The sequence below is a fragment of the Dendropsophus ebraccatus genome, chromosome 2 (genome assembly GCF_027789765.1).
Source record: "Dendropsophus ebraccatus isolate aDenEbr1 chromosome 2, aDenEbr1.pat, whole genome shotgun sequence".
NCBI classification, from domain to species: domain Eukaryota; kingdom Metazoa; phylum Chordata; class Amphibia; order Anura; family Hylidae; genus Dendropsophus; species Dendropsophus ebraccatus.
In genome coordinates, this window is record NC_091455.1 from 105,772,811 (window position 1) to 105,794,892 (window position 22,082).

Sequence of the window (22,082 nt, forward strand, 5' to 3'; positions counted from 1 at the left end):
TCCTGTTGCTCAGCTATACCAGAGGAAGGACAGTTGCCCCCCATGCAAATATTTTTTATACACACGTGGAAAAAATTGTTGGTACGCCTCGCTTCATTTAAGAAAAACCCACTATGGGCACAGAAATAACTTGACAAAAATAAATAAAAAAAATTCTATGAAAACAAATACTGCTTTTAAATAGTGTTCATTGAACTGTTCGAAAAAAGATAAGTTTGAGTCGAACACCTCGATTTTCTCGAACTCAAACCAAACCGAACTTTTTACTGTTCGTTCCAATTAGTGTTTGAGTTCGAGTTCAAGTTCGAGCGCCTCTTTGCAAGCCAACCAGTGCAGAGCACATAGAAGTGTCAGAAACGTCATTGCTGAGGTGTAGGGGTCTCATTGGCTGCTAAAATCACATGACCATCTCATATATATAAATATATCATTGTGATTTTCTGGGCCCCAATTTCAGCTCACTCACTGTGCTGTACAGACTGCTCTCTGTCTGTCTGCCTGTCTGCTTGCATGCTGCTATTTAGCTTAGTTAGTTAGTTAGCTAGTTAGTTAGTTAGTGGGGTGTTTAGCAAGCTCAGGGACTTGGGGAGAAGACTTAGTTAGATAGCATTTTCCTCTCCATAGACAGCAGTAATTGGGTTTGGTAAGGCTGGGTGACCTCCATTATTTTCTTATTCACACCCAGTGTCCAAAAGTCAATTTTTGTCAAAAACTCAAGCATTGTTGCAGGGGACCAAAGTTCGGTAGAGGGAACGTCGTGTGAAAACCTGTCAACTTCAGAAAATGATGGAAACACCACGGAAATGGACAGTAAACAGGAGGGGCAGCATGTATGGATGCCTCTGAGGCTGCCTAATCACACCATTATGTCAAATTCTGGGCAACAGCCTGGTTAAAACAGAGGTAGGCATATGAACCACACAAAAACTCAGCCTGACAAAGCATGGCAGTGAGAACACAGGGAACCACTAAAACAGAGGTAGCATATGATGAACCACCCAAAAACTTTGCCTGACACAGGATGGCAGTGAGGACACAGAGAACCATTAAAAACAAAGGTAGCATATGAACCACCCCAAAATTTAGCCGGACACAGAGAAGCATTAAAAACAGAGGTAGCATATGAACCACCACAAAATTTAGCCTGACACAGCATGGCGGTGAGGACAAAGTGACCAAGGTAGAAGCGGTAGCCAGTGAGTCTCCCAAAAATTAGGCCAGACACAGCTTGTCAGTGAGCACATAGAGAACCATTAAAAGTGAGTGAGGTAGTAAGTGAGCCTCCCAAAAATTAGGCCAGACACAGCATGGCAGTGAGCACACAGAGAACCATTACAAATGAGGAAGCAAGTGAGCCTCCCAAAAAATTGGAGTGGGGCCAGGGGCAGGGATTTATAGTGGACACGAACCTAGGTGCTGACAGCTAACTGGCTAGGCCAGCTGTCGGTCACCATCAAGGGTACACCTGATTCCGATTGACCGGGGGTTGTGAGGCCCTGGCCGCGGCTACACAAAAATAAAAGATAACACAGCTGGCTGGTTGCCGGGGACGCGATCGGCGGGCCTCTGGCAACCAGTCCCGCTCCTCCACAGATGTAGTGATGTCAGAGCATGGCAGTGAGGACACAGAGAACCATTAAAAGTGAGTGAGGTAGCAAGTGAGCCTCCAAAAAATTAGGCCAGACACAGCATGGCGGAAGAAGACTTGGCTATGGGCTAAGTTTGAAGGAGGAGGGGGAGAGGAGATACAAAAAATCTTCATGTTGAGCTACCTTCCCCGGGTGGACAGTTGAATTCAGGTGAAATCCAGGCTTTGTTCATTTTTCAGCGCTGTCAGTTGACAGGCGGGTGCGCTTATCAGTGATGATGGCAACAGCTGCAGCTGAAGACCCGCTCTGACAACACGCTAGCGGCAGGGCAGCCCAGCACCTCCAAGGCGTAAAGCGCCAGTTCAGGCCACGTATCCAGTTATGCAACCCAGTAGTTGTATGTAGCAGAGTGATCGGGAAGGACGTTGGTATGGTCAGCAAGGTACTCCCTCACCATCTTTCTGAAGGCCTCCCCCCTACTCTTTCTAGACTGGGGACGGTTGACATAGTCTTACTGGGGTGCCATGAAACTATCAAAGGCCTTGGAGAGTGTTCCCCTGCCACTTGACAAGCTGCCTGCTCCACCCCTCCTCTCCCCCGCTCTTTGGACCACAGACCTACGTCTTCTGGCGCTAGTGGTGTCAGATGGGAAGTACATTTTCAGCTTCTGCACCAGGGTCTGTTGATATTGATTTACTCTCATACTGCGTTCCTCGGCAGGAATAAGAGTGGCAAAGTTCTGTTTGTACCGAGGGTCCAGGAGGGTGCACACCCAGTAAATGGTGTTGTCAAAAAAAAATTTAACCCGAGAGTCACAGGAAAGACAGCCTAACATAAAGTCAGCCATGTGCACCAGGGTACCAACACGCAAGAACTCCCTCTCCTCAATAGGCTCAATTTTTTTCCTCCTCCTCAACCAATTCCTCCTCTTCAGGCCATACACGCTCAACAACTAAGGATTGAGCATGGGTACCCTCTTCAGTCGCGGCTGCAGTCTGCTCCTCTTCCTCCTCTTCTTCATCCTCCTCATCCTCTACTCCGTGGGGAGAAACTGACGTCAGGGTGGTCTGGCTATCTAGCGGCGGATGTTCTTCACCCATCTCCTGAGACAAAGGCAAAGTCTCAGACTTCAGGCTGAGCAGGGAGGTTTGAAGCAGACACAGTAGCGGGATGGTGAGGCTGATGATGGCGGCATCTCTGCTGACCATCTGTGTTGACTCTTTAAAGGGGCCCAGTACCTGACAGATAGCAGACATCCACGTCCACTCTTCATTGTAGATTTGAGGTAGCTGACTGACCTAACTACCGCTTCTTACTGAGATTGACATCTGGCATTCCACAATGGCTCTGTGTTGCTGGTAAACCCTGGCTACCATTCCACCGCATGGGCATGTCGCACAGCAGTCTGTGAGCCGGCAGTTGCAAGCGCCTTTGCACTGCCCTAAGGGTGGCAGCATCCGTGGTTGACTTTCGGAAATAAGCACAGATGCGCCACACCTTGGTGAGCAAGTCAGCCAAATTGGGGTAGGTCTTAAGAAACCGCTGCACCACTAGGTTGAACACGTGGGCCAGGCATGGTACATGTGTGAGGCTGCCGAGTTGCAGAGCTGCCACCAGGTTGCGCCTGTTATCACACATAACCATGCCTGGTTTGAGGCTCTGTGGCGCGAGCCAAAGATCTGTCTGCGCCGTGATACCCTGCAACAGCTCCTGGGCCGTGTGCCTCTTGACGCCTAAGCTCAGCAGTTTATATATATTTGGATAGGGCAGTTATTAAGGGTTTAAGTATGGAATAATGTACAGCCAGACCCCTAAATAGACATTGGACCCCAACTCTCTTGTGTGCTCCCCCATCCCAGACAAGTGTCACTCTGTACCCCCCGTCCCCCTCCCCTCCCCACACTGTGCACCCCTGATTGTCCTCCCCTTCCCACACACCTGTATCTTCTTTCTTCCTCCTCCATAGTGCAGTGTACATACAGGACCTGCAGTGACATCATAGTCACATGTCAAGGTCCTTCACCATCTCTTTACTGTACTATCTCCTGGCTGCTGTTTAGCCCTAATTTGTGCAAAATTGCGGTAAAAACGCCACGATTTTGCACAAATTATAGCTAAACAGCAGCCAGGAGACAGGACAGTATGGAAAATACCTTTTGATGAAGTAAAAATTGTCCCCTGCCTCCTCTTACTGACAGAGGACAGGAGGCTTCCAGGCTGCCTCATCCACTGTGATCCTTCTCTCTCTGCTCCCTGTGATGGCGCCCCCCCTGGTTTCGGCACTTGGGGAAGCTGCCCCCCCCCCAGCTACGGTCCTGTCTTAGGGGTCTGTATGCAACCCCTTTCTGCCAGCAGCCGATCACCACAGTGTGCTGCTGAAATCGTGGTAGCTTCACTGCAAGTCCCAGCCAGCAGTCTGTAGTAATACAATTTAAAACGATTTGAAGCCCTTACAAGGGCTGTTTGGTTGTTTCGCTAGTATTCCCTGCCTACTGAAACGCTAATTCCCTCCCTAACGCTCTCCCTGACCAGAAGCAGCTCTGTCCCTAATCTCTTCCAGCATGCATGTGAGCCGAGCCTCGGCGGCCGAGATTTTTATATGGCAGGGTCATCTTATCTGGCCAACTAATCGCAATCGCTATTGACATGTATGGGTCCCACGTGATCGCAGGATGTACCAAAGAGTGTCTTACATGTTTATTGGCTGAGAAAAAGCGCCGAAACTTACAGGAAGCGGAAGATGAGATTAACGAGTAACGAGTACCATCGAGTACCCTAATACTCGAACGAGTACCAAGCTCGGACGAGCATGTTCGCTCATCACTACTTTCCATCTTTTCAATAGCAAAGCTAGGTGACCTCCATATACTGACTATGATACAAGATGCTGGGAAAGCTGGGTGACCTTCATATACAGACTGCTATACAAGATGCTAGGAAGGCTGGGAGACCGCCATTATATTGACTACTATACAAGATGCTAGGAATGCTGGGTGATCTCCATTATACTGACTACCGTGTGTTATAGTCATACAGATATATATATACTGTGTGTATATATATATATATATATATATATATACCGTGTCTTATAGTCATACAGATAAATATATACCGTGTGCTATAGTCGTACAGATAGATATATAATGTGTGTTATAGTCATACAGACAGGGCCTTATTACCAGCTGCTGCTGCCCTAGGCACTACACCTGTAGACCCCCTATATAAACAGTACCCAGGGCTGTATTAATAGCTGCTGCTACGCCCGGCACTACACCTGCAGACCCCCCATATATACAGTACCTAGGGCCGTATTACCAGCTGCTCCCCTAGGCACTACACCTGCAGACCCCCCATATACATACCTTCTAACTTTTTGGACGGCCAAAGAGGGACACTTGGGGTTCAGTCTAGGAAAACTTTATAGACATTTCTATACTTTTTAATTCAAGGATGCAGTCACACATACAGGATCTGCTGCAGATTGATGCATCCATTTAGTTACATTGAAATCTGAAAATCTGCAGCAGATCCTATTCGCACATCAGTAACCCTATCTGTAACTGCAGACCTGCAGGAACGGACATGATTACAAATGTGTGTCAGTAACTAGCCGCATTTGCAGCATGGATGCACAATGGCTAAATATTTTTTTTGTGGCACAGATTATGGCCCCAAAACGGAACTGTAACACCTACAGATGTGTTAATGGGGCCATATGATCTGCATGTGTGACAGGGCCATAATGTCACATGATTCATCTGAATATAATAATTTTTAGGATCCAACTTGCACCACATGATAGAATAATATGCAAGGTCTATTATACAGTAAGAAACCAGACACTTTCCAGAGCAACATAAACATTTTATTAATGCAAATGAAATTCCTAGGTCAAAAAGAGGGACATGTAAGGGGCAAAGAGGGATAGAGGGACGTGGGTCAAAAGTAGGGACTGTCCCTCCAAAAGGGGGACACTTGGGAGGTATGCATATACTGTATACAGTACCCAGGGCCGTATTACCAGTTGCTGCTCCCGGCACTACACCTGCAGACGCTCCATATATACAGTACCCAGGGCCGTATTACCAGCTGCTGCTGCCCCCGGCACTACACCTGCAGACCTCCCATATATACAGTACCCAGGGCCATATTACCAGCTGCTGCTGCCCCCGGCACTACACCTGCAGACCCCCATATATACAGTACCCAGGGCCGTTTTACCAGCTGCTGCTCCCGGCACTACACCTGCAGACGCTCCATATATACAGTACCCAGGGCCGTATTACCAGCTGCTGCTGCCCCCGGCACTACACCTGCAGACCTCCCATATATACAGTACCCAGGGCCATATTACCAGCTGCTGCTGCCCCCGGCACTACACCTGCAGACCCCCATATATACAGTACCCAGGGCCATATTACCAGCTGCTGCTGCCCCCGGCACTACACCTGCAGACCCCCATATATACAGTACCCAGGGCCGTTTTACCAGCTGCTGCTGCCCCCGGCACTACACCTGCAGACCCCTTCAGATCTTCTCTCACCAATTAACATCACAATTTTCTAGTTTCTGAACATCATATTGATATGTGATCAGTCTTAGGCCGCACTTCCACATTTACAATGCGACACCACATACAGCAAATGCCAGACCCTCATGCGGTTACCAATAGGCGTATGGCCAATAATCCCGGTAACAGCACAGGACTACTGGGGAAGAAATGGGAGGCTGGTTTCGCCCACATGCATTCCTCTACATGTAGAAACATTGTCTGAGTCGCGTTTTTCATGGTTTTTAACTGCTTAAAACATGACCTTAACAATACCACCATACTGTGACTGAAAACACTGCCACACCAGACCTGACCAATACCGTCATACTATGACTGAATAACAAAGCCAAGCCCAATCTGACCAATACCACCATACCCCAACTCCCAACCACTCGAAAAGACACCAAATTTACTGGCAAGTCTGAACGGGAGGTGGGAGACTAAAAAAAAAAAAAGGTTGTTTTGTTCGCCCTGCTCCCTGGTGCTGCCCCCTGCAAGGTGCTGTCCTAGGCACCGGACCACGAGTGACTAGGGGAAAATACGGCCCTGCATACATATATATCCAGGAATAGAGTTCTCTCTGTTGCTAAATCTTTCTCAATGGCAAAAAGTGCAATTTTCCCTGGGGTATTCCCCACAAAAATAATTTTTTGCATTAATAGCTTTCCATCTTTCCAATATCAAAGCTGGGTGACTGCTATTATACTGACTACTATACAAGATGTTAGGAAAGCTGGGTGACCTCCATATACTGACTACTATACAAGATGCTAGCAAAGCTTGGTGACCTTCATATACTGACTACTATACAAGATGCTAGGAAAGATGGGTGACCACCATTATACTGACTATGTTACAACATGCTAGGAAAGCTGGGTGACCTCCATTATACTGACTACTATACAACATGCTAGGAAAGCTGGGTGACCTCCATTATACTGACTACTATACAACATGCTAGGAAAGCTGAGTGACCTACAGCTGGCGTCACTGCCGCCTCAACTCTGCTACGTCAATGCCGTCTCAACTCTGCTACGTCACTACCTTACTACCTGAACTCTGCTACGTCACTACCTTACTAACTCAACTCTGCTACATCCCTACTTTACTACCTCAGCTCTGCTACCTCAGTTAATATTTTGTTTCACAACCTTTTAAGGCAATCCCTGAAATCAAACAATTCCTGTAACTGTCAATGAGACTTCTGTACCTCTCGACAGGTATTTTGGCCCAGTCCTTTAGAGCAAATTGCTCCAGTTGTCTCATGTTTAAAGATGCATTTTCTAGATGGCATGTTTCAGCTCCTTCCAAAGATGCCCAATAGGATTTAGGTCAGGGCTCATTGGAGGCCACTTCAGAATAGTCCTATGTTTTCCTTTTGGTCATTCTTTTGTTTATTTAGCTGTGTGTTTTGTGTCATTATCTTGTTTCAAGACCCATGACCTGCGACGGAGACCAAGCTTTCTGACACTGGGCAGCACATTTCTCTCTAGAAACCCTTGATAGTCTTGAGATTTCATTGTACCCTGCACATATTGAAGACACAAAAAAATCTCCATAAAAATAATGAAGCTTTTGTGCCTTTGCAGTCTGTATCTTATACTTTACCCACTTCCCTGTAGCCGTGCAGTAAAGCCGGGCGCCATCTTGATTACGTCCCTTGCGTTCCAGCGCTGGAATGCACCACTGTGACGTCATCAAGATGGCCGCCCCTGGCCTTACTTCTTCGCTATACAAGATTAGGTAAAAGCATAAGATACAGACTGCACAGGCAGTCTGTATCTTCAGGAATAGACTTAGGGAGAGAGAATCTTTTATTATAGGGACAGTTAATTTCAGGTGATTGGTTCTCTTTAAGTACAGTGTAGACCCATCCCAAGCATGAGGACACCTCATTGTTGGTGCGATCTGACACTAATGTTCCTTGAGCTTGAAGTTCACCTTAAATCTCTTTAGAAGTTTTTCTGGGCTCTTTTCTCACCATTCGTATTATCCATCTCTTTGATTTGCCATCAATTTTTCTCCTGCCTCCACGTCCAGGGAGATTGGCTGCAGTCCCATGGATCTTAAATTTATGAGAAATATGTACAACTGTTAGTAGTCACAGGAAAATCAAGCTGCTTGGAGATGGTCTTATGACCTTTACATTTAATTAGATTGTCAATAATTTTCTTTCTAATCTCCTGAGACAACTCTTTCCTTGGCTTCCTCTGGTCCATGAATGAATGGTACACACCATAACACCACACAGCACAGTGAGTATCTGAAGCCCAAAGACTGATTACAAGATTGTAGACACCTCAGATGCTAATTAGTGGACACACCTTGATTAAACATGTCCCTTTGGTCACATTATTTTCAGAGTGTACCATCATTTCTGCTCAGTCCTATTTTAGAAGTTTTATTTTTTATTTTTAATCTGTTAATGCATGGTTGAAAAGTAGAGATGAGCGAGTAGTGAAATATTCGACTTTCGAGAATTCTAATCGATTAGTCACCGAGATTCGACTATTCAAACGAATATTCGATCCCAATATAGTCTATGGGAAAAAAATTCTCGGCACTTGGAAATCCAACACCTCCGAAATGACACTGGGACATTAGGGGGAGCATGCCTGGGTGCACCAAACACCCCAAAATTGCAGTTGCAATGGAAAAATATTTGTGAACGCTTTACGAACGCTTACGACAATGTTCACACATTTCGTTCGGATTTCTTGCACAGCGTTACATACATGATTCCAATGTGCGTTCGTAGAGAGTCATGTTATTCGCGGGTATCACGCATTACGCTGTACGAACGCTGGGCCGCAGCTGAGCAGAGATTAGGAGAGGTAGAAAAATGGCCAGGCGATCGTCCCCTTTTGGCCATGAAGAGCTGAAGCTCATGGGGAAAATCATGGATCAAATTGATTATGTCCTAGAACGTGTCCCTGTTAGTAGCCCGAATAGCCATAAAAAGACATATAGTAAGGAAGGTTATATGTGCCCTCCAGCATGATTTCAACATGACAAGGACTCCAGTCCAAATACAAAAGAAATGGACGGACCTGAAGTATAAAAGTCCCTGGAAACTTGCAGAGATACGGCACGGTGAGTAATATGCTGTGAGCCTGATCGTGGGATGTGTAATATACTGGAGTTGTGATACTGGGATGTGTAATATACTGGATTCCTGAGACTGGAAAATATAATATACTGGGATCTGCTATTGTGGTGTGTAATATACTAGGGACTTTTACAACCCTTTTACTTTGTACCCACAGAACCCCCACCCGATTGCCAATACATAGGCCCACATATATCATATGTTCCCTCCACTTGTCATGTGCAGCCCACAGCATGTGGCCCTCTTCTCATAATATAAGTATTGAGCTTTTTAGGAATAAAACAGCTTATGATGATGATGCTGATGATGATGTCTATTCCTTTTTTTTTGTTTGTTTTTTTAAAGATCTAATGGAAGAACAAAGGTGGCGGTGCCGCAGAAGGGCAGCTTTTCGTCCCACAGCGGATAAAAGTCGGGAGTTGGGACCATCTTGTGAGTGTAAACATTTGCATGTATATATAGGCTATGTTCACACAATGTAACATGACTTGCAGCCAGTGTTGGACTGGGGTACCTGGGGTACCACCAGGGAATATTTTATTCTAGGGGCCCATCCTACATACACCAGATATACCCAGCACCAAACCTTTCACATTACTATAGCGACTTTGCACAGTGCTGTGTATGTGACCGACAATGCTCGCTCACTGTTAGTAACTGGTCAGACACTCTATGCCAGGGATGGGGAACCTTTGACCTTTCAGCTGTTGCAAAACTACAACTCCCATCATGCCTGGACAGCCAAAGGCCAATGCTCCCCTGTGGGCCAGTCCGAGCCTGCTTGCAGCGCAGGCCGAGTGCGTTACACACCACATGTGCTCGGAGGGAGAAGAGGAGAGTCGCCGCTACAGGGGAGCGTGTGGCAGGTCTTTGTTTTTATTTATTTATTTATTTATTTTGAAGAAATAACTCTGGGTCTATCCAGTTGTTGTTCATCTTTATAAGCGTTAGGCGATCAGCACTGTCCGTGGACAGCCGACTGCGCTTATCGGTTAGAATTCCCCCGGCTTGCCTCAAGACCCTTTCTGACAGCATACTGGCGGCAGGGCAGGCCAGCACCTCCAAAGCATAGAGAGACAGCTCCAGCCATGTGTCCAGCTTGTTAACCCAATACGTGTATGGCGCCGAGGGATCGGGGAGGACAGGGTCACGGTCTGCCATGTACTCCCTTAACATCTGCTGATACTTGTCCCTCCTGCTAGTAGGAGGCACCTCAGTGCTGGATGTTAGGTGCTGGAGCCCCATAAAATTGTCCCACATTTTGTCCAGTCTTGGCTTATTGCCCGTCGACCTCGCAGATGTTGTAACATTCCCGCATGAACTCTTCTCTCTTTTGCTAGTGATGGTGGGAAGATCTCCATCATCGTCTGCATGAGTTCAAACTTGTATTGCTTTAGCCGCCAGGTCCTCTCCTGTAGGGGAATGAGGGAGCAAACCTGGTCTCTATACAGGGGGTCCAGGAGTGCAAAGATCCAGTATAGGCTACTGTCCATTATACGAACAACCTTTAATGTGTGCCAGAGTCTGAACAACCAATGGACTGTCCCCACCAGATGGATGACTGACGGATTCCTCCTCTTCCTCCTCCTCCTCTTCCCATCCACGCCTACCCGATGGTACACACCCAACGTGAGCGCTACCTTCCAAAGTATGGGCACCCTACTCTTCCACATCCTCCTTCATGTCGTCGTCCTCTTCTTCCTCCTGGCATTGTTGCTGAGAAGCTGACAACAGTGTGCTCTCAGTGTCACACTGCAAAACTTCTCCTGCCATCCCGGCCTCCTCCCTACACAAGTTGCACCGCTTTGTGGAGAGCAGGGTTTCTTTGATGACGCAAAGGAGAGGGATGGTTAGGCTCACTATAGTGTCATCGCTGCTGACCCTCTTTGTGGAGCCCTCAAATATGCGCAAAACCCTGCATATGTCTGCCATCCATGCCCAGTCATGGCTGGCAAACTGAGGTAGTTGAGTGGTAGACACGCAGGGATTTTGGAGCTGGTACTCCATCAGAGCTCTGTGTTGCTCGCACACCCGGGCCAACATATAATAGGTGGAATTCCAGCGAGTTGTGATGTCGCACATTAGCTGGTGTTGAGGCAAATGGAGGCATTGCTGGATCTTCCTCAGGCTAGCAGCGGGTCCGTGGGACTTATGAAAGTGGGCGCACAAGTGCTACACTTTCACCAGTAGCTCGGGAAATTCGGGGTACGTTTGCCAGGCATGGTAAGTTCGTGAGTTCTTCGAGCTCCAGAGCCGCTACCAGATTACGGCCGTTATCACACACGACCATGCCTGGTCCGAGCTGCAGCGACGACAGCCACCTTTCCGTCTCCTGCAATAGGCCGTTCAGCACTGTGCTGTCTATCGCCCAAGCTGAGGAGCTTGAGCACGCCCTGCTGCCGTACCCCACGCCTGTGCTGCAGCGCCTCCATCCAGTGGCTGAGGAAGATGGTAAGGTGGAAGACGAAGAGGAGGGGGTGGTGGGGTTGGCAGAACCTGTGCCGGCAATTACCTTGGGGGGTCGGAGGTAGTCACTCCGAGTTTGAGACCCGGTCCCAACTTCCACCACTTTGACCCAATGTGCCATCATGGAAATGTATCATCCCTGACCGCAGGCACTTGTCCATGAGTCCATGGCGAGGTGGACCTTGGCGCTTACCAAGTATTTTACCGGACACGTACTGGTGCAGGTCGAGGAGGGCACGTCGTGAAAAGTAGTGGCGGCTGGGAACCGAATACCATGGCACGGCAGCCGCCCATCGGGTTATGGAAAGACTGGGTCTCTACAAGCCTAAACAACAACAATCAAGGGCAAGCATTTTTGAGATGTGGCTGTTTAGGTCTTTGGCTTGTGGGTGGCTTGCTGCATACTTTCGCTTGCGCTCAAATGCCTGCATGATGGACAGGCGGGAGGCAAACGAAGCTCCGGGCGAAGTGCTGGACAGAGGCGAAGGTGAGGCTGAGGTGGAAGGCCGAGACGTGACCGAAGCAGAGCCCGATGTGCCAGTGTTCTGCCTGGTCATCTAGACTGCAGAGGCAGCAGACAAACAAGGGGAAGAGACAGCAGCAGGGACGCCTGATGCAGCTTGTCCCGCGATCGCTCTCTCCCACTCTGCCCAGTGCTTGCCTTCCAAATGGCACTGCATACCTGAGGTGGTGAGGTTGCTTTCTTCAGAGCCCTGACTTATTTTTGAATGGCACAGTGAGCACACTGAGCTCCGATTATCATCGGCGCAGACATTAAAAAATGTCCAAACCAAAGAGACACGGCCCCTCGAGGTGGCAGCTTGGCGCGGGGGGCTAATGCAGGCCTCAGCTCTGCTGCCTCTCGTCTGCCTTCGCTCTATGCTTCCCCTGCCTCTGGACACCCCTCTTCCTCAGGAAGCAGTTTGGGGGGCTGCACGGGCCTTCGCAGCTCCATAGCTTTCCCCACTGGACGACTCCCCAGGCCAGGTTAGGTCGGTCACTAAGTAGTCAACCGCCTCCTCCTCAACTACATCACTGTCATCCTCCTCCTGCCTAACGGACAGACCCATTGCCTCCCCGGATGGCAATTGTGTCTCGTCGTCATCGTCATCTATGCAGATTCCACCTGGTGGATGCCGTTCCTCAACAACGACATCACCTGGAGATGTCGGATGCTCCAAACTTTAGGCATCAGTGCATATAAAATCCGCAGGTAACTCCTGGGATTCTTGCAGTTCTGATGCTAGAAAAGTACCAGAAAACAGCTCTGGGGACTGGGTAAAGGTGACATCAATGTTTTTGGAACATTGGGCAGGTTGGGAGGAAGGAGGGTCACAGCGAGGTTTCTGTAGTCCAGACTCTTGGCTGCCGATGGAACTGGACTCTGTGGACATTTGGGTGAAAGCATTATCTGCTATCCATTTGACCATCAGTTCCTGCTGGTCTGGCCTTAACAGCACTGTACTCTTCCCTATGCCTAGCTGGTTAAGGAACAGAGGGATGTTAGAAGAACGTAAACCTGCCTGCCCCTCAGCAGCAGCCATAGATTGTACGGGTGCTTGCACACGACTTGTGCCTAAACCATCTTTTCCGTGTCCATGGCCCCATCCCTTTGCACTACCCTTCTTCATAGTTGTTAAGATGCCCTCAGTGGTCTATATAAAGACTATGTATAACGTGCCCTTAGTGGGCTACTGGAACAGTATGTATCACATGCCTTTACTGGGCTTCTGGAACAGTATGTATCACGTGCCCTTAGTGGGCTACTGGAACAGTATGTATCACGTGCCTTTTACTGGGCTACTGGAACAGTATGTATCACGTGTCTTTTACTGGGCTACTGAAACAGTATGTATCACATGCCTTTTACTGGGCTACTGGAGCAGTATATACACAATAGTTCCAATGGACATTTACATCATTATATTGGTTTCTGCCTAGCAGAGATTAATTCACCACACCTTACTCTGTCCAGAAATTTACCATATAATAGCCTTTCTTTATAAACAATTACACAAAACAAGGCTATGCGTTTAAAAATTACATAATTTTATTAACACAATTAAAAATCTCATAACATATAATAGTGCAAAAAGGATCCAGCAAAGACAGACAGAAACCACAGTATTAAGGTCATATAATCACATAATCAAATATGGGCAAGCATCTACAGAGCATAAGTATCAGCACATGCAGTGTATCCACATGGCCTCAGGGCTGCTGAACACAGACTTGCATAACCTGAGAATGTCTATCTAAGATGTAAAATGTAAATATCCCTTACCCATAGTGGAGTCTGGCGTCTGAAACCCCGTCGAGCCCTCTCCTTCATACATGTAGCACAAGAGAGACCCTATGGCCTGAGGAAGGTCCAGGTTGGACCGAAACGTTGCACAATACATTATTGGTCTCATCTCATGTACTTTCTGTCTATGGTCGGAGTATATACCTTGTATCACACTATTCAATAAAACCTTCACCTATTCTTGCACGCAAAACGAGTGCCGTGGTTTCTACTGTACAATATCAAAACAATCAACTGCAACCAAATATGAATGGAGAGTGCTAAATTTCACATGGGACATAAAGCAAAGAATTATTTAAAGCGTAACTGTCATTTTTTTTTTATTGCAGAAATCAGTAGTATAAGCGATTTTAAGAAACTCTGTAATAGGTTTTATCAGCCAAAAAAGCCTCCTTCTGTACTCAAGAAGCAATTTCCTAGCCTCCCCCCCTGACTTCTTATCTGTGCATTGTCAGGCAAACACGTCTTCATTACAGAGAAGCCAGTGAAGACAGGCTCTGCTCTCTCAATTCTATCCTTATGGAGGGGGGAGGGGCTGGGGGAGATGAGGGAGCAGGAAGAGGTGACATGAAGGTCAGCTGTTTGTAGACTGTCTGGGCACCTAAACCGCAGGATTCTGGGGTCAGAAAGGTCAGTGCTTATCTATGAACTTACTGAGAGAAGATTGCAGGGTGTTGTGCTTTGCAAGACTGCTCTGTGCTTGGTCACTCCTAACAGCCCCTCCCCTCTCCATAGCCACATAATGGACACAGAAATCCTGCTGCTTTTGCAGTGAGGGGGGAGGCTGGGAGATTGCTTTTTCAGTACAGAAGGAAACTCTTTTGGTTTATAAAACCTATTACAGAGTTTCTTAAAATCGCTTGAACTGTTGATATTTAATGTTTTAAAAAAAATGGCCCTGAAATTACAGTTACGCTTTAAAGCAGGTGACAGGCAGGATGCTTACATCATAAAGTCATTAAGCACATGATCAGAGAACAAGTACAACAACAAGTACACAGCAACCATAAAAAAATAAAGTAATAAGGTAGAGAAAATTCAGCTCCTTAGAGGTTCTGGGGAAACATTTAAAAAATCCAAATGTCTTGATGGAAGGTGCACACCATAGGAAACCAGCAGTAAGATATGAAAGCAGGTACCATCAAGAATATAAACGCTCTATGCTGTGAGGTATTTAGAAGAGTGGGTGAGGCGAAGAGAAAAGATGTGACAGAGGGGGTTAAGAAGATTTAGCTGGTGTTGGTGACAAGGAGATTGGGATAAAGATGCTTGTTTAAAAGAAATCCAGGGGACCATGTCTAATGGAAAAGGTTATGATTATGGTCTGCCCAACAGGTACATTTCTCTAGGTGGGAAATTGTCAATTCATTGTTGCTCAGAAGGGTATAAGGGATAAGCTTAGCCATGCACTTTATCTTCATTATTCTATCAATTATATTGCATTTTTGAACATTATGTATCTATCTCACTACTTTGCACTTTATGTTCATATTGCTTTTTATTCATATGGAATACATACCATTGGTGATTGCACATATGTTTTGATAGCCCAGGGGATGTTGGTAAGAGGAGTTTGGTAGACGCCAAACCCACGCCATGAAGTGGGCTGGGTCACGTGTCCCCCAGCTGCCTGGCAGGCAGGGGTTAGCCGCTTTCCTCCTTACCCCCGTCCTTTCAGATCAGCGATCTATACATACAGTCTGACTATATGTAGGCAGACTTTATGTACAGATCACTGAAAATAATGATGAATGCTATGCTATGGCACAAATGTGTAAAAAAAAAAGTTTTAAAACATATTCAAAAAACACTAATAAATGCCCCAATAAAGATTTATACCCTTTCCCATTGTACAAATATTTTTTTTAAAACATATTACATATCATAGCATGCAGAATAGTCTATTAAAATGTAACAAGATTTTTTAAAAAGTGAAAAAAAACACCAGGATTGCTGATTTTTTAAAATTGTATATTAGAGAAAAAATAAATAAATAAATAATCAAAATTTTTCTCTTCCACCAATATGATACCAATAAAAAATGACTCAACTAGCCCTGTAGGTGGAAAAATAAAAGTGCTATGGCTCTTAAAAGTCGAGGAGGAACATTGCATTAATTTGACCTTGACATCCGGGCACCAATGACCTTGGTCATGAAGGGGTTAACGACAGAGCAACATGGGGAGTTTTTACCTCCTAGAGAAAGCAGATGCAAAACATGCGTTGGAGGGGAGCGTGGCACCCATACAGTTTATGGCCGGGTTCAAACTACATTTGACACCAGCCGTTTTGTGACCCAGCTGCGTCACAAAACAGCCGATGTCAGTGAAGTTTACTGCGGCTGGTTTTGCAGTACCGGCTGGGATAAACTTCCCTTCTATTGAATTGGGATGCAGACACATCCGTGTGTGCCCGCATCCCAATTCACCATTGCACACAAAGGAGAGTGCGGTCGGAGCCGCAATCTCCATTGTGTGAGCTGTCAGGGTTGCGCGCCCACTATTCAATGAATAGCGGCCGCACAAAACTGACATGTTAGTTATCGTTGCAGATGCTTGCAGTCCCGGGCAGAGCATTTACTGTGTGTATACACTCCGTCCAGGATTCCATTGGCTGTAAGCACAATGTAAATTATCAATTAATCATGGCCGTTGTTAATTGAAACAACGGACTCATGATTAATTGATAGGCTATGTTCAAACAAAATAAATTATCACTGTATCTGTGTGGTTATTCCTGTGTGCATGACTACATGTGTTTTAAAGGGGTTATCCAGCAAAAATCTTTTTCTTTCAAATCAACTGGTTACAGAAAGTTATATCAATTTATGATTTACTTCTATTTAAAAATCTGGAGTCTTCCCATGCTTATCACATGCTGTGTGTTATGCAGGAGATGTTTTCTTTTCTGTCTGACACAGTGCTGTCTGCTGACATCTCTGTCCGGAACTGTCCAGAGGAGGAAAGGTTTTCCCATCAAATCTCTTTTATTAAAACAAGTATTTTTGTCATTTAAACATAGAACACAACAAAATGAGAAAGGAAGACCACATAGCCCAGTCATAAACATTTCCAGAGCACTTAGTGTTCAATTCCAATAAAAGCAAAGAGTGAACAAAAGTAGGGCTCGAGGCCTGGGCTAAAAAAAATAATGTAATCGACAGTGCTGTCCAATGGAACCAGCGAGTTAGATGCTTGTCATGTGAAAGGGAGTGACAACTACAGACCTCCACGAAAGGCCTAACGTCCTCAACCTTCTCGATCCATCTGGCCACGGGGGGAAGGGGGGGGGGGGGGTCAGTCGACAATATAACCGGATCATCATTTTGGCGGCTGCTAGGAGGTGGGTGATCAAGTCATCCTTCCTAGGGGTGAAGTGGATGGAGGGGGCCCATAATAGAACCAGTTCATGTGAGATCACAGGTGTAGGTCTGGATAATTGGGCAATCAGTGATAAAATCTGGTCCCAAAAGGGGCAAATAAGTTGACAGTGCCACCATATCTGGGATATGGTTCCCCTGTCTCTAAGGCAGAGCCAACATAGAAATTGCAGCAATACATAGGCTTTCAGGTAGTTCCTCCTCCCCACCCAGGACATAAAAGGGAGACAGAAATTCATAAGCAGGGCAGAAATCTTAGTAAGTAGAGGTGGGAAATTAGCCCAAAATACATTGGCGGGATTGGGGGGGATGTTGATGCCTAGGTATTTGATACCCTTGTCTGGGCATAAAAAGGGGAAGTGGGATTTTAAATTAGAGATTAGCGAAGCGGGGCAGATACATTCAGGGCTTCAGATTTGGTTTAATTAATTTTGAAGTCAGAGACCAGGCCAAAGTCACCAAAAAGTCCAACAGGGCTGGGAAGGCTGTTTAAGGATTTGTAATGAATATTAATAGGTCGAAGGCAAATGTCGCTGTGGTGTGCTCAAAAGAGCTAATCTGGAGTCCGCACGGATTTTTTGAATCAGGGTCTCCATAATCAATATAAAAAGGGTTGGGGACAGAGGGCAGCCCTGACGGGTTCCGTTTGAGATATGAAATGTTGGGGACTGGGTGCTGTTTGTTTTCAATTTAGCATAGGGGGAGGAGTAAAGGGAAAAGATGGCGGTGACAAAGGGTGGTGGGATACCAAATACACATTTCCACTAGACTACATCTCACGTCTGTAGTTCCTATGCCTGCTGCTTCCAAAAATTGAATTCTACTGCTGCCCACAGCAAGTGTTACAGCTGAATGTATTTTTGAAAAATACACCTGAATGAGCTTGATGCGCACTGCATACACCTCTTTCTCCTCATCCTCTTTGTAGGCCTCCAAATGATTATTTTTTAAATGCCTCCATCTCTCCTGCCATGTTCTGCTACCTAATTTAGTTGAACTGCAACCTCCGTGTTCCCCGCTGGGCTCTTCTCGCTGCCACCAATGATACCAATTTTTCAGCAGTGGGTAAAAAGCCCATTTTTGTCAGTCTGCATTGCAGAATATTTTTTTTTATTATTATTATTAATCTGAACATGTTAGATTAAACCCTTAGCGACCCATGACGTATCTGATACGTCATGGCGCCACGGGGGGTGTTCAGAGCGGGGTCCCGCCGGGACCCCGCTCTGAACGGCGCTGATCCCGGCTGACACGTGCAGCCGGGCAGTGCCTCTGTTAGCCGGCGCGGGTCCCGTTGCCGCGCCGGCTAATTAAGCACTTCAATGCAGCTGTCAAACCCATTTTGATCAGTTAATATTGCTAAATAATTTTTTGAAAAATCTGTCTCTACATCTGTTAGATGAATCAATCTTTGATACAGAGGAGTTGGTGGTCAAATTTTTCCTGAGTGGTTAAAAAGTCCTTTTTGGTCAGTTTATATTGCTGAATAATGTTTTGAAAAATCAATCTCAACATCTGTAAGATGTATCAATGTTTGTAAAGAGGAGGTGGTGGTTAAATTTATCCTGAGTGGGTACAGAGCCCATATTTGGCAGTCAACAAATTTAATGGGGTTTAATGGGGTTTGAGTTCAAGTTCGAGTCAAACTTCGAACCGAACTTCACTACTGTTCGAGGTTCAACTCGAACATTTTACTGTTTGATCATCACTAATTGAAAATATTTTTTTTCTTTTGTGTTAAATGAGCCTCAGTGATTTCAGTGTTTGCCAAACAATTATTTATTAGATATTAGATGATTTGAAACACAATACAGAAATGTCAGTATTTTGAACTGAAATCCTTTCTAAAGCATTTGACCTTTGCATTTATTGATGTGTGAGTGGCGAGTCATGTCTCATATCTGAAAATATAAATTACTCTGAAAGCTTTTAACATACTATAAATATGCAATCTGAAACCTTGGTAATATATACCCGCATCATTAGCATTTTGAAATTATTATTCAGGAGGGAAGCACCTGTTTTTTTCACTGTTTATGATTATGCTGCTATTGGGCTTTCCTTTTGAAGTTCCGTGCAATTAATAGTGATAATTAAATGTATGTAAAACTTCTTTAAACCCCAATAGAGTTTTGCTGCTATTCTCGGCCATGATGCTATTATTTGGATATAAGTGTAAAATGTTATGATTGTAATTTATTATTTGGTGCTACATACACACACACTGCGGGAAATTTATCAAACATGGTGTAAAGTGAAACTGGCTCAGTTGCCCCTAGCAACCAATCAGATTCCACCTTTCATTCCTCACAGACTCTTTAAAAAATGAAAAGTGGAATCTGATTGGTTGCTAGGGGCAACTGAGCCAGTTTCACTTTACACCATGTTTGATAAATCTCCCCCACTGTGTTTTTATTGTAGTTCTCTCATTTCAGTAATCATGATGTCTGTATTCCCCATGTTATTTAGTTTGTTGTAATATAGATCATAAATGTGTTTGTCCCTGGCTCCTTTTAACAGTGTTTTTATCTTATCTGATGTGTATATGTTTTTATGGGATTCTTGTTTTTTGTCTATATAAAATTAAATTTATTTCCAAATTATGAGTTGTTATTCATTGTGCTTAATGCAAAGGTACACATTTCAATGTGTGTGTGTGTGTGTGTATATATATATATATATATATATATATCTTCAATGAATAAGCCTCGGCTGGATAAAGAATGTATTGAAGCTGTTTTATTTGCTCTATGCTTTGGATTTCTCCAAAATGATTTTCCCAGTATTTCTGCTTTTAGATCCACACCAAATTAGTGTATAACCTAGTTCAATAATTTGATCTGGAAGGAGGCCCACACTTTCCATACAGTCCAGGGACCGTGGTACCTGTAATCTGCCTCTGCTACCCTCTCCCCCACATATTCACCTGATCTGGTGCACAGTTCCCTCATTCTCCCAAGTGAGAAACAAGTGACATAATGCATTGGGAAGCTGGGAGAGCAAAGGAATGCCGGGGGACTGTGCTGGGCCAGATGAGTATATGAGAGCCCCATGGAACCCCATGAATCTTAACTACACCCCTGGGATGGGGCCATCACTGGCAGTTGCCATTTAGCAGCAGCCCGCATCCATGGATCTGTGTGACCCATGGATGCAAGCAACTGTGCTAAACAAGTTTGGGAAACAGGTGGCAAGGAGGGCCTGGTTGAGACTGCTGCAACCGCTTTAGCTACGCCACAATACACTTAATTTAATCTAATAAAATACATTGGGAGCATGAATTGGTTTCATTCTTTTTGTTGAAGGCACCTTCACATGCCTGGAAAATCTATCCTAATATCTTATCAGGAAATACGGACAAATTTCCGGACCCCTAGAGGTGCATTAGTGTCCGTTCCGGAAAATAGGTCAGGATTTTTTAGATTCTGTCCTATTTTCGTCTGCGGCACGGACGCCCCCATGGAAGTCTATGGGAGTGCCGGAACTCCGTGCGCTTTCCTGATGCACATCAGGAAAGCATCCGGACCTCCAGATGGCCTGTGAGAGCAAAAGTAGTTTTTGCCACCTGTGGCCATCAAGGTTGCAGAACTACTACTCCCATCATGTCCTATTGGCAGTTCATAATGGGAGTTGTAGTTCTGCAACAGATTAGAGGATGACACATTATAGGAGGGGGGAGGCAGGGGCACAGTAGATCTACATCTCCCAGCATGATGTGTTGTAATATGCAGGACTACATTACATAATAGGAGTTGTAGCTTTGCCACAGATTAGAGGATGAGGCATGGCATAAGGAACAGTACACAAGGGGGGCAGGGTGACATGGTGGCACAGTACATGAGGGGGAGACTGTGGCATGGTACACAAAGAGGACATGGTGGCACAGTGTGCGAGGGGGAGACTGTGGCAGGGTACACAAGGAAAAGACGGTGGCACAGTACACAAGGGGAAGATGGTGGCACAGTACATGAGAGGAAGATGGTGGCACAGTACACGAGGGGAAGACGGTGGCACAGTACACGAGGGGCGATGTGGGTACTTGTAGTGTATATTGGCATACTAAACCATATTGAAAACACTATTTTTTTTTTCTAAACAGGAAACCCTGAAAGCGATTCCTGATGGTTTCCTGAAGGTAAAAACTGATTACTGTCTGGAAATCCTGATGCTTTCCTGATGCCATTTGAGGCCTCCTGAACAGGATTTCCTGACAGTAAAATCTGACACAGACTTGTGAATGGGGCCTAAACAAGGTCATGTGGATTCCCTTAGGCATTATCTTAAAGGGGTACTTAAGTGATTTCCCCCCCCCCCCCCTTTCAAATCAACTGGTGTCAGAAAGTTCCAGAGATTGTTATTTACTTCTATTCTCCTGCTCTTTACACTGGAAAGATACATATATGACATAAAGGGGGCTCCCTTTCTGGAATCCTTCCTATGGGTCTCTCTTTCCGACTTGGTCATGCAATTTAATAGCCATCTACACCAAAGAGGAGTATTGCATAAATACAAAAATCTACTGTGGAATATACTGCTAACTTAACATGTACCACCTACAATCAGGATTATCCCAAAAATGTAATTCACAACATATTACATAAATAGCTCCTTTATTATTGCATAAGCTAACACACATAAAAACACAGGCCAGTGAAACATGGGATACAAAATCACAGAAA